At 51.3% G+C, this 8,585-nt stretch overlaps 1 non-coding gene across 1 annotated transcript; it reads left to right on the top strand.

Moving 5' to 3' along the window:
• Positions 1-3,128: 3,128 nt before the first annotated feature.
• On the top strand, positions 3,129-3,213 carry TRNAP-UGG. Its single transcript has one exon. It is a non-coding gene; the product is annotated as a tRNA-Pro (tRNA).
• The last annotated feature ends 5,372 nt before the right edge of the window (positions 3,214-8,585 follow it).

Raw genomic sequence — 8,585 nt, forward strand, 5'->3', positions numbered from 1 at the left:
AATGACCTTTCCCTGGGGGCATCGCAAGTGGCAGGAAGGCCCAGCTCTCTCCCAAAAAACCAGGGCTCACAGCACTGCAGAAATACCAGTGATCGCTGGTGATTATTTAAATGCCACTAGAGCAAAGAAAGAAATCAAATACAAGACCGAACATGTGCGTACGTGTGCCTACGTGTATATACACGCACAGACATATATTCATGCCCACACACACATGCATACACACATACTTACATATACACACCTAGTCGGGAGAAAGAACACAAGCGAACTATTCAAAACCTGTAGTTCGAAGAAAGCACACGTCCCGTGCATGCCCCAAGTGCAAAGACACTGCGGCGACACAGATAACCTAAATGGTGCCTCCAGCTCCAGGAAGCTGAAGGATTTAGTGAGGGCGTCACAATTAGCCCACAGGTGGCATGGCATTCTGAATGCCATTTGAGTAAAAAAATCAAATCAGAATTCGTATAATGTTCAATTAACCTGGGGTCTCTCCAACACTTCTCATCTGGGCAGAAATTCAATGGAAGGGATTTGCGGGCTCTTGTAAACCCAAAGTGTGTAAATAGTCCTAGGTGATGAGCTCTCCTTCAGAAGAAATGAAATACTCTGTCTCCAATTAATGAAAATCCAATATTTCAGTCACATCTCCTACCGGGTTCATTGTGTTAATTACAAAAGCCTCAAACTCATTTTTAGAGGACAGGGTTTCTCAACCTGGGCATTACTGATATGATGGACCAGATAATTATTTTTTGTAAAGCGGGGGGTGAGGGCTGTCCAGGGGCACCGTAGGATGCACAGCAGCTTTCCTGGCTTCTACCCACTAGATGTCGGTAACATCCCAGTGTGACAACCAACAGTGTATCCATGCGTCACCCAACGTCCTCTTGGGGACAAAATGCCCCCAGTGTCAAACCACTGGCCAAGGATAATTACTCTAAGGCAATTCGGTCTAATCATGCGGTTAGAAAGAACTATGTGTCTGTGACTCTCTTACTTTTCCTTTGTCGATGGGACCCGTTCCAGCACTCCTGCAATATTTTATGTGGAAATGTGCCCGTATCCTCCCTGGCAATAGTTTGATTAGGAAACACTCATTTTTTCCCCCAACGGGGTAATTTTTTTTAAAAATTTTTTTTTAACGTTTATTTATTTTTGAGACAGAGAGAGACAGAGCATGAACGGGGGAGGGTCAGAGAGAGAGGGAGACACAGAATCTGAAACAGGCTCCAGGCTCTGAGCGGTCAGCACAGAGCCCGACGCGGGGCTCGAACTCACGGACCACGAGATCATGACCTGAGCCGAAGTTGGACGCTTAACCGACTGAGCCACCCAGGCACCCCGCCCAATGGGGTAATTAAGAGTGAAATGCACGTATGAGGTGACAGCAAACGGTGGCAAAGAATGGTATCTGTGGCTTCTGTCCCTGGAGACCTACTCACGGGTCCGGTTATGGGACATGGAAACCGAAGTGGTTTGGGGTATGCCCATGACTTGAGGAGCTGTTTCTCTGGGCTCCGGGACAGGGATTTGAAAATGAGCTCACTCAGTGTTCTGGAACACTAGAAATGCGGCTTTCAGACACAGCATCAGTAGCGCATTTCCAGACATGACAGAGATGCCAGGTGGTGACAAAGTCTAGATGGGAGTCAGTACCAGGCCCCAGAGGATGAAGGCCACTAATGAGTCCCAGAATGAAAGGTGATGTCCCTTCTGATGGCTGAGCTGGCCTGACTCCCTCCACTCTGCACTAATGAGGGGCTGTGGGCCATTTAATGGCCACTGGGGAGACTGACCTCTGCCATTATGAGCAGGACCCACTCTCCTCACCATTTGCCACCACAGGGGAAGGCCAAAAACACACTGGAAAACAAGCAGAGCCTCCTGGTGGGCGGGGGGGGGGGGGGGGGGGGGGGAGGTTATTATCTGAGGCCAATATCGCAACAAAGAGTCAATTTCTAATTCAGCTCAGAACATTCAAGGTCAGAGCCCCGGGAGCTAGCGTCTTTAAAAACTCTGCTGGGCCCCAGAGCAAAGACGTGTCCTCTCTCTGATCTAGGCAGAGTGACTTGCCCCAAAGAAGGGGGTCAGAGTCCAGAGACCACGCTCTTCGAATACAGAATCCAAACACGTAGTCTATTAGGTGTCACCTTATGAAGGGAGCATAATGTTTGAAGTCAGGGCGGTCCTAGAAACTCCAGGTCACGACGCCGATGATGAGACAAGATACCGAAGACACACGATCGCCAGTGCTGGACTCATACGAGCATGCGCTCAGGGCGGACATACATCCCACGGACACATGGTCGGCAACGAATGAGGAGGGACCCTGTGCCAGCTTTGTTCCGGGCACTGGTAAACAGCAGTGACTAAGGCAAGGGTGGCCCCTGCTCCTTCTATTTCAGTGAGGGAAGGTAATTCATAGATAGTGACTGTGACCGTCGTGAGTGCCCCTCCCCAGACATCTCCAGCGCTTAGCCTTCCCGGCACACGACAGGAGTGGACTTCCTGGCCTCTGTGCACGGACCATGCTTCCTCTGGATTGGAACTGCATCCAGTCTGGGGCTTGCTTTTCTGCCAGCACAGAAAGAAACAGAGACTCCGTATACTTTCAGATGGATCAGCCCTCAAAAGCAGGCGTTAGCACGCAGGGGCACGACATCCTTCCCCCGGCCGTGATTCAACTCGCCACCCCTTGCCTCTGCTGGAGCCATCTGCCAGCGCTCCAGGAATCCCTAGCAACCAGGAGTAGGGGAGACTATCGTGCCCCTGGTCCAAAGTTTCAAGAGCATTGCCGTCCCCTTCAGGCAGAGCGCTACCTTGGGTATTTACAATTCTCTGGCCCAAGCGAATCTGCGAGTTCCAGGTTCAAGTTAAAAGAGGAGGAAAAAACTCAAATCTCCATAAAACATCCCCAAGTATTTTGACCTTGAATTCCTCCCCAGACCACCCCATTCATCGGGTATTTTGACCTGGGTCACAGGGTTATCACTGAAGACGTGTCCCAAGTGTAGGACAAGATGACTTTGATCGCGTGTCTCTTTGGGTGGCTCACTTCCCAAACTCTTGTCACTGTGGTTCGTATGTGGGTGGACTAATGAAAAGAAAACATACAGAGGGGTGCCTGGGTGGCTCAGTCGGTTAAGCGTCTGACTTGGGCTCAGGTCATGATCTCGCGGTTTGTGGGTTCAAGCCCCACGTCAGGCTCTGTGCGGACAGCTCAGAGCCTGGAACCTGCTTCGGATTCTGTGTCTCCTTCTCTTTCTGCCCCTCTCCCGCTCATGCTCTGTCTCTCAAAAATGAATAAACATTAAAATAATTTTTTAAATAAAACATAGAGGATCTCAATTACTTAATTCCAGTATAATTATATCACAAATATATCAGGTATATTAATAAATTCCAGGAACATATTTATTTGTTCTTATTCATGCAGAATAAAAGAGATCTCAACCCAAAGTGGTGAGGACAGGTAAGGGCCCAGAGAATAGTCTCCAAATGTAAACAATACATTTGGGGGAAGCGTAAAGCCAAGGACGGCGTTTACCTTCCCAGGAACGCGCTGGAAAGTCCAGGCTTTGCTCTCAAGCCTCCTCTGGAGCTAATCCAGTCAGGGGACAGCACTGAACGTCTTCGCAGAACAAGTACTCAGAGCATCGAGACGGGACCTCAAAGTCAAGCAGTCCCTGAACACCTTGCACTTCTGCGGGGAAGAGGGCCCGCCTAAGGACTCCTCCCCCTCCTAAGGGGAGTCAAGTCTTAGCAGCCAGAATCCGTGTGAACTCCTCTGAACCCTGAACGCTGTCCTCTGAGCTCCTCTGCCCAAGACCAACCAGGCTGGTGTTCAAATCATCCGCGGGCATACGGCCTAGTCTCGGTTATCTCCGTGCGGGACAGTCATGCCATTTATTGCTAATACTTGCGGACGACCACGCGCAAAACATGATGAAACACCCCCAGCCAAGAACGGCCATTATGCGCAACAGACTGATTAGCAAGTAAGGGGAGCTTCAAACTACATGCGGGGTAAATGGGCTTTAATTTACACCAACTCATCTACCATCGTTTTGTTTTCGGTGCAACGGCTTGTTACACATATAACTAATAATGCTAAATACTGAAATGTCAAGCTTCAACTCTTAATAGCCTCATCTGAATGGCATTTGTATTTATTGCCCCTCTAATTATTTTCCCAGCCATCGGAAGCAAGACGCTTCCCTACACGATAGTGAGCCGGTGACCCTAGCTCCCTGCCCCACGGATAATTAAAATACTCCGGCCCTTGCAAACTCAAAATGATTGCCGTAGGGAGCCTGGCCGTAGACTTCTTGCTACAGCCTACATTTTGCTTCCTTTCCCAGATCACGCTTCGAAAATGCATTCAGAGGGGCGCCTGGGCCCCTGTCCAGCTTCACGTAATAAAGCTCACCACTGTGATCTCCCCGTGTAACTCTCTAGAAATCAGTTTGGACTCATTCGCGATACGCACACGGTTCCTGAGCGCCCAGAGCCAAATTCTTCCAGCCTTGGAAGCAGGTACCAGTACTGAAACTACTCCACACGGAAGTATATTCCATTTACAAACCGTGGCTCAGGCACAGGTGCTGGGTACGTGAGCTGGCGCCTGATTACCTCAAATCCCAGCCCTCCCCTCTTCCACTCAGTGTGGGTGGGGCTGAGCCCGCCCCCCAAGTGCAGGAGGGGCACGTGGCCTCCACCCTGGCCACCAGAACATTCTACCCGTGTGGGCAGAGATGCCCAGCAGACCCCATGGGGCAGGGAGGTATGGGCAGGATGTTACGAAGAAAAAAAAAAACACTTTCAGGAATTGTAGGTAAAGAGCATCTCTCTGTTCCTCTGGGATTTGGAGCTACGGGGAGCTGAGGCTTGTAGGTGTTGGTACATGAAAAAAGTGCCGGAGATGAAGCCAATACAGGGACCAGAGCCCAAAGATGGTCAAAAAGCTGGTCCTGATGCACACGTTTTACAGAGCCTGGATCCAGTGATGCCTCTGTTTTGCTTGTTTAATAGGCTTTATTTTTTAGAGAAGTTTTAGGGTCACCCCAGAATTGAGCAGAAACAGAGATTTCCCACGTTCCCTCTGCCCCCAGTCCGACACAGCCCCGCCACAGTGGGACATCTGCCGCAATCAAGGAACCCACAGTGACACACGACTGTTGTCACCCAACAAGGCTCACGCTTGTATGTTCTGTGAGTTTGGGCAAATGTGTAATGACACAGGTCTGCCGTTATAATGTCATACGTCTAGTTTCATTGCCCTGACAGCTAGTTTCATCCCTCCCCACTAAGCCCCGGCAACCACTGAACCTTTTCCTGTCTCCAGTCATCCCTTTTCCAGAATGTCATAGAATTGGAACCATTGGGTACGTAGCCTTTCCATATTGGCTTCTTCCACTTTGTAATAGGCATTTAAGCTTCCTCGCTGTCTTTTTATGGCTTGATGGCTCATTTCTTGGTATCCCTGAATAACATTCCATCGTCCACATGGACCACAGTATGTTTATGCATCCACCTACGTGGTCGCTTCCAAGTTTGGGCAATTACGAACAAAGCTGCTATAAACATCCACCTGCAGGTTTTTGCGTGGATATGTTTTCGGCTCCTCGGGTGCCCGGGATTTTTAGTTCCGTGAGCTTGTACTTGTCTTTATCAGCCAAGCCATTAAGGTGAATCCCGTGTCGTTTGTAAAGACAGGCGTCCCGATTCCATCACTACTTTCCAGATTATATGTGATTCCGTCAGAAACAACCTGTGTGGCCTCAGGTGAGTCGCTAAACCTCACTCCGCCTGGTTTCGTCCTCTTTAAGGAGGCCTAAGAGTACCCTCGCTCGGCATAGCACAGCATCGTTAACCTTGGTGACCAGGGGACCGTGTCAGCACGTGACGCTCTCAGCAGGCAGCACCCCAGAGGTGAAACAGGCCCCGCCCATCTGCACCCCAGCCCCGAGCCCAGATGGCACACGGGCAGACGTGCCCTCTCCGTCACTCCCAGGTCCACTCGAGGGGTCTGGGCATCTGGATCGAGGCCTGTCACATGGTCCACGACGAACCAGACTTCTGGTATACCAGACCAGCCTAAAACCAGCTGGGAGTGGGGCGGGGGTGGGGGGGGGGCAGGCCAGATGATCACGAGTTAGGTCCCCTGTTGCTAAAGCTCCCTGAGCCAGTGACTGCCACGTTGACTAGCACGGATACAGACGGTTACCGTCATGGCAGAAAGTCCTAGCGGTCAGGGCTGCTCTCGAGCCTGACGGTGTCCCCTGTGCAACACCGACCAAGCTTCTCTCGCTACTTCACGCCTGCGGGCATAGAGTTGTTGTTCAATTCGGTGCCGGCTGTTCAGGGGGCACCCACGGTTAACGGGACGTGGTCGTCGGCCCTGCGCGCGTGGCAACCACACCACAGCGTGTTTCTCCTAATACCGGAGGAAGGAAACGACCACGCAAGGGGTGACGAGTCAGGAAACATCACGACGAGTGGCATAAAAGAACGAAAGAGGAGGCTTTCTACGGCAGTTCACAGAGGAGCCAGCTTCCGGCAGAGGCTGGAGGCAAGCTGGAACACGCACCTCGCGGGAACCGCTGCCGCGGACGGCTGGACTTTTCTCGCACGTACGACTCTGCGGGAAGGGATCTCAACGTGGAGCCTCGCTTCACAAAGCGGGTTGAGACATCGCGTGGGACCCCATAAGGCCTGTCTCTCGCATCACACGGTGTCGTGCCTGCAGGCGGATGGGCACTCAACACGCGTGCAGGGTGGTGAGCCCCGGGCCAGGGTCCCTGGACACTTTGCCATCAGACCGGTTCTGATCCAAACCCGGCTCTGTGAGAACCGGGGTCTCCTCCACGCCGTGCCCACCCGGACCCGTGTGTCTTCGCGGCCAGAGTTGCCTTACCTCCCACACTGGTGCCGATCGCGTCCAAGTTCATACCCCTCTTTTCAGAATACGGCACGTTCGACTTTCACTTGGAGGTGCCCGAATACATTATGAAAAGCTTCAGACTCAAAAGCAATCGTGTCCCAGTTTTCAAAGTTTATCAGAAAACGAAAACTGGGTGAGCCCTCCAGATAGCAAGGTGGCTCAACTACTGTCCTGGGGGGTGGCTGAATGTCCCTGTCTCTCTCCACCTGCCCTCTGGTCCTCTTCTGGGAAGAGAAGTCTCTGTTCATTTTCTTTTTCTTTCTCAGTAAAACATAATTGTTTTTTCCTAGAACCTTAATTATGCTTCTTCCTGAAATACACTGCATTTAGCTTTGAGAAACGTGAATTCTTCCAGTGTTTCGGTCGATACTGATCAACACCTGTCGATCCACAAGTGTAATTCACTAGGTACTCTGGATTTTAGTTCTTTCTAAGGGGATAGGGTGGATTTTTCAGAACTGCCAAACTGCTAATCCAAATCTAAAAGCATAGAGTTTATGGGCAGTATGCTGGACTCCTTCATGAAATCAAACGTTTTCATAGTAAGGCCAAAAGCACACTGAGCTCCAGAATCTAAGAGGGCAGAATTCCTTGACCTGGGTTTTCAACTAGAGTCTATATGCCTCCAATCAAATTCTTTTTTTTTTTTTTTCTTTAGAGAGAGAGAGCGAGCTAGTGTGGGACAGAGGCAGAGGGAGAGAGAATCCCGATATGGAGCTTGATCCCACGACACTGGGATCACAACCTGAGCCAAAACCAAGAGTTGGATGTTCAACTGACTGAGCCTACCAGGTGCCCTCAATTCTTTTTTTCGGTAGGCTCCACACCTAACATGGGGCTTGAACTTGTGACCCTGCGATCAAGAGTCACGCCCTCTACTGACTGAGCCAGCCAGGGGCCCCTCAGGTTGCTGAGAGAGAAAGATTCCCATTGATTCTTATTTCCCTGAGACCAGTTTGGGTCAAATAAAGACAATGCTTAAAGCGGAACTCTTTTCATTTGCTAAAATGGGAAGGTTTTCTCTCCGGCAAACAGTTGCGCTAAAGGGCGAGCTCTAACGGCAGCTGCTGGGATGGCAGTTACGCCGCCGAGTTAAGAGGTCTGAGCGCAGGAACCCTGTACGAAACGGGTGCAAAGTCAAGAAGGAGCAGTAATCTCTTCACTTAGCCGCTGGTGTTCGAGCGCTGAGGTCTCCCGGCCCCGCGTCTCTCTCCTCCCACCCAGAACTGGGGGGGCTGGTTCTCCCGGGTGCATGTGTCAGACTGTCACTTGGCCCCCTGCCACGGTTTCGTGGCAGCTGCCTCCGTCATCTGCCCGCGTCCCCTCCGACGGCTGCCGTTTAAATGTTCGTTAGTGCCCTCGAGCGGCCTCCAATGCTGTCTTCTGCCTTCCAGACAGCTAATTAGGAACAAGTGTGAATTCGTCTCTTGGAACCTGTCTTCCACCTTTCGAGGAAACTCTGGGCTTGGGGCGGGGCGGGGGGACTTGATGGCGAAGGACTTGATTTGTGTGAGACGCTGGGGCACCGTCTCTGCTCCACCAGCCCGATGCACGATCCTGTCTGCGAGGTGTTGCGACGCTGGCGTGGGCCTTTGTGACCGATTTCTCTGTGAACTGGCACACAGAGGTGGAGACC

The sequence above is a fragment of the Panthera tigris genome, chromosome D3, assembly GCF_018350195.1.
Source record: "Panthera tigris isolate Pti1 chromosome D3, P.tigris_Pti1_mat1.1, whole genome shotgun sequence".
NCBI classification, from domain to species: Eukaryota; Metazoa; Chordata; class Mammalia; order Carnivora; family Felidae; genus Panthera; species Panthera tigris.